The following is a 5,014-nucleotide window of genomic DNA, read 5'->3' on the forward strand; positions in this document are numbered from 1 at the left end:
TATATTGTGGAATTTCCCCATACTTGTCCACCAGATGAAAATGTTATGGTGTTGTGGGGAGCCAGTGCTAGGGCTGCAAAGCAGTAATAAAAGGAAACAGGGATACAATTGGGATGGGCTGTTGGTTTCAAGGATTTGTTTCTGAGCCTTACCCATCAGATTCCCTGCCAGGCGTCCCCAACAGGTTCAAAGGCATTAGCACAAAGGACATGAGTCAACAGGGAGAGAGCGTCCTCCAATCCCTGGGCCCACTAGAGCTCGCAGGACGCTATGCTCCACCACGTCTCGGAAGACCTGGTACCAGGACTTTCAGCAATCAGAACGCTATGAGGTATTTCCCAAGACGGGACCAGAAAAAGCCAAGAGACCCAGAAAATTATCCCAACCAAAATCAGGGAGGGACCCAAGAGTGTGCATCCAAATATGTGGGTGTGGGATGACTCACCGGAGATGCAGAAAGGTGTACCATGCAGCTGTTGGAGTCTCAAGGTCCTTCGTGGAGTTACTTTGCCAACCAGAGGGGACAAGAAAAAGAAACCAAGCACTTTGTCCCCCACCCGTATGGGTGCTGGCAGTCCGAATTTTCCTTAAGGGACCTTCATGCCTACCTAGGTAGTAGCCCTAGGCAGAGACCATCAGTTGCCCTCCGAGATCCAGCTAGGTCCACGAGAAAACTCAGAGACCTTGCCTACAAGGAAGTAAAGATTTAATCTCAGTCCCTCACCCTGTCGGGTCATAGCAGTTTGTTTTTCCCTGGTGTTGCAGGAAAACAGAGAGGCCATGACACCAAGACTATCTTAGGAAGTAGCGATTTATTAGCACTGGCACTATTCAGTGGGTTAATGCTCCAAGGCTGAGCGCCCCCCCCCCAAGAAAGGAAGAGGGGTTTTATCTGTTCGTTTAGGTAAGGGATGGGGGTCGAGTTGTATGGCTGTACATTTTTCTTTGGAATTTGTGAGGTTGTACTTAGCAAAAGCAGGTTTTCTTTTTTTTTTTTTAATTAATCAATATTTTTTATTATGGTGTTGTGGGGTACAGTTAAGGGTTAGGTATACAAGTACGTTTCATTCAGGCACCCTGTTGATAAGAGGTGTTTCCCCGTCCCAAGACAGATATTTGCTGCCATTGATCCCGTCTCCCTTCCCCCCCATAGTTTCCCACCACTGTCAGTCATTTTCTTATAGTGTTACATTGGATGTTGAAGGTCCATTATATGAGTGAGAACATGTGATACTCAGATCTTTGTTTTTGTGAGAGGTCACTCAGTATTATAGACTCTAGTTCCATCCAGGTTGCTGCGAAATTCATGATTTTGTTCCTTTTTATTGCTGCGTAGTATTCCATCGTGTATATGTACCACATTTTTTTAATCCGGTCCTCTTTTGATGGGCAGCATGGTTGCTTCCAGGTTCTTGCTATTGTGAACAATGCTGCGATAAACATACATGTGCAGGTATCTTTTTTATAGAGTGATTTGAGTTCTTCAGAATATATTCCCAGTAGGGGGATTGCGGGGTCATATGGGAGGTTGATATTTAGAGCTTTTAAGAATCGCCACACTGCTTTCCACAGAGGTAAAAGCAGGTTTTCAAAGAACAAATTGTCTCCAGGATATGCATACGAAGCAGGGTTTGATAACTTCACCAAAAGAGGATTTGGGGTAAGGTTGTGAATTGGGTACTATCTTGCATTTCCAGGAAAGTGCCCTGTGGCTATTTAGTTTTCTCAAGCTTCGTGTCTATCAGGTTTGGAGCCTGCAGGTTGATCTTTATTTTTTTTATTTTTATTTTTTTGAGTTGGAGTCTCACTCTGTCGCCCAGACTGGAGGGCAATGGCCGCTCCCGGCCACTGAAGCCTCAACCTGCTGGGCTCCGGCGATCCTTCCACCTCAGCCTTCCAAGTAGCCAGAATTACAGGCACACGCTACCAAGCCCGGCTGATTTTTTGATTTATTGTAGAGATGAGGTCTCGCTGCCCAGGCGGGTCTCGAACCCGCGGGCTCAGGCAATCCACTCACCTCAGCCTCCCAAAGGCGCAGGATTACAGGCTGAGCCACCGAGCCCGGCTTAGGTTGATCTTTAAAAGGAATAATTTTAACTGTTTTTTGCCCTTCTCTGCCACACTGGGACCTTCCAGCACGCTGAAGTGTAGCCTCAGCCAGAGCTTTTAGTGACCACCAGGTTCCAACACAGTTCACAGAGGGTCACCAGTTAAGAAATAAGAAAGAGAGAGAGAGAAGTCTCAGATATCTCGGTGGGACCTCCAAAAATGTTAGGGTACAGATAGGGTGAGGGTGGATGGAGTGGTGAGGGCGGATGGAGTGACGAGGGGAGGCGCGACACCAGTAACCCAGAGATCCGGGTAATATAAAGAATTACAACACAAAGTGAGGCAAAGAAAGAAAAGTTGCCTTTTTTTCTCCCTCTCAGAACCTTCCTGCTGCTGCATTCAGACTTCGCTGCTCCAGCTTCTGGGGCACATTCCATTCTTTCAGTCTGTGACCTACAGAGGAAAGAAAAAAATTACATATTTTCTTGCCCTGTACATACCTGGAGGTGAGCCATAAAATTAAAGTAAATTTTAACCATGAGGGAAATCATGCATATTCAGGCCGGTCAGTGTGGCAGTCAGATTGGTGCAAAGTTCTGGGAGGTGATCAGTGATGAACATGGCATTGACCCCACCGGTACCTACAATGGGGACAGCGACCTACAGTTGGACCATATCTCCATGTACTACAATGAAGCCACAGGTGTCAAACATGTTCCCTGTGCTATACTAGTGGATCTAGAACCTGGGACCATGGACTCTGTTCACTCTGGTCCTTTTGGGCAAATCTTCAGACCAGACAATTTTGTTTTTGGTCAGTCTGGGGCAGGCAACAACTGGGCAAAGGGCCACTATACAGAAGGGGCTGAGCTGGTTGATTCCGTCCTGGATGTGGTTTGGAAAGAGGCCAAGAGCTGTGACTGCCTGCAGGGCTTCCAGCTGACCCATTCGCTGGGTGGGGACACAGGTTCTGGAATGGGCACCCTCCTCATCAGCAAGATTCGAGAAGAGTATCCTGACCGCATTATGAACACCTTCAGTGTGATGCCCTCACCCAAAGTGTCAGACACTGTGGTTGAGCCCTACAACACCACCCTCTCTGTCCATCAGTTGGTAGAGAACACTGATGAGACCTACTGCATTGACAATGAGGCCCTCTATGACATCTGCTTCCGAACCCTCAAGCTGACCACACCAACCTATGGGGATCTAAACCACCTCGTCTCAGCCACCATGAGCGGTGTCACCACCTGCCTCCACTTCCCTAGCCAGCTCAGTGCTGACCTCCACAAGCTGGCAGTCAACATGGTGCCCTTCCCATGTTTCCACTTCTTCATGCCTGGCTTTGCCCCTCTCACCAGCCGTGGAAGCCAGCAGTATCGGGCTCTCACACCACCTGAAGTCACCCAGCAGGTCTTCGATGCCAAGAACATGATGGTTGCCTGTAACCCCCGCCATGGCCGGTGCCTCACCGTGGCTCCTATGTTTTGTGGATAGATGTCCATGAAGGAGGTAGATGAGCAGATGCTCAACGTGCAGAACAAGAATAGCAGCTACTTTGTGGAATGAATCCCTAATGTCAAGACAGCTGTGTGCGATATCCTGCCTCATGGCCTCAAGATGGCAGTCACCTTCATCTGCAACAGCACAGCCATCCAGGAGCTCTTCAAGCGTATCTCCAAGCAGTTCACTTGGAAGGCTGGAAGGCCTTCCTCCACTTGTACACAGGTGAGGGCATGGATGAGATGGAATTCACTGAGGCTGAGAGCAGATGAATGACCTTGTCTCTGAGTATCAGTAGTACCAGGATGCCACCGCAGAAGAAAAGGAAGATTTCGGTGAGGAGGCCAAAGAGGAAGCCTAAGGCAGAGCCCCCATCACCTCAGGCTTCTCGGTTCCCTTAGCCTTCTTCCTCATCTGCCCCTGTCCTCTCCCTCAGAATTTGTGTTTGCTGCCTCTTTTTTTTTTCCCTCTTGGGTGGGGTCTAGAACAGTGCCTGGCCATATAATAGGTACTCAATAAATATTTATTTGTTGAAAAAAAAGAAAGAAAAACTTATTCAAAAGTAAATTAGAAGCCAGGCTCGGTGGCTCAGCCTGTAATCCCATGCCTTGGGAGGCTGAGGTGAGTGGATTGACTGAGCCCGCGGGTTCGAGACCCACCTGGGCAACTTGGTGAGACCTCATCTCTACAATAAAAAAATCAAAAAATTAGCCAGGTGTGATAGCATGCACCTGTAATTCCAGCTACTTGGAAGGCTGAGGCAGAAGGATTGCCGGAGCCCAGCAGGTTGAGGCTGCGGTGGCCGGGAGCGGCCACTGTACTCCAGTCTGGGCGACAGAGTGAGACTCCAACTCAAAAAAAAAAAAAAAAGTAAATTAGAGAGAGAAAGAGAAGGGAGAGAGAAATTTCACCTCCCCAAGGTGGAGGAGGGGGCCAAAAACCAGGAAGCATGACGACAGCCATAACTCAAAGAGCACATGGTCACACCACAGTCTAGCAAGGCAGTGGCCGCTGGTTGCTTGCAGTTGAGTCCTTTTAACCATTCCCTTAGATGGGGGAAGATGATTAGGGTGATTGGGTGGTGGTCTGCTCCTTGTCATTACAAAGGGGCAGACAAGTGCAGGTACTGACATTAGGTGATGGACAGCAGGCAGATGGGTGGGTCAGTCACATGATTGCTGCCATGGTGAGGTTTATTTGTGTCACATAGGTCACAAAGGACTGATTAGGTTAACCCTGGGGGCAGGGGGCAGGGGGGACCTGCAAGAGAGACATTTGCAACTCACAAATTCCTTGACCAAAGGTGGCCATATTATCACTTTTATGACTTTGGCCAACCAAAGGGTGATCTTTGATCTTCAGCCTTGACAAAGAACCTAAAAGTTTACTAAAGATTATTTTGCTAAACCATGAATTAAAAGGATGGGCTATCCTGGTCTTGCATCTGATGGAGATTTGCTGA

At 48.2% G+C, this 5,014-nt stretch overlaps 1 pseudogene across 1 annotated transcript; it reads left to right on the plus strand.

Annotated features, from left to right (window-relative positions):
• Positions 1–2,441: 2,441 nt before the first annotated feature.
• On the plus strand, positions 2,442–4,071 carry LOC103271983 (annotated as a pseudogene). Its single transcript, XR_002482620.1, has one exon. The product of XR_002482620.1 is annotated as a tubulin beta-7 chain pseudogene (transcript).
• The last annotated feature ends 943 nt before the right edge of the window (positions 4,072–5,014 follow it).

Source organism: Carlito syrichta, unplaced genomic scaffold, assembly GCF_000164805.1.
Source record: "Carlito syrichta isolate Samal-C Ts95f unplaced genomic scaffold, Tarsius_syrichta-2.0.1 Scaffold312064, whole genome shotgun sequence".
In the NCBI taxonomy this organism is placed as follows: domain Eukaryota; kingdom Metazoa; phylum Chordata; class Mammalia; order Primates; family Tarsiidae; genus Carlito; species Carlito syrichta.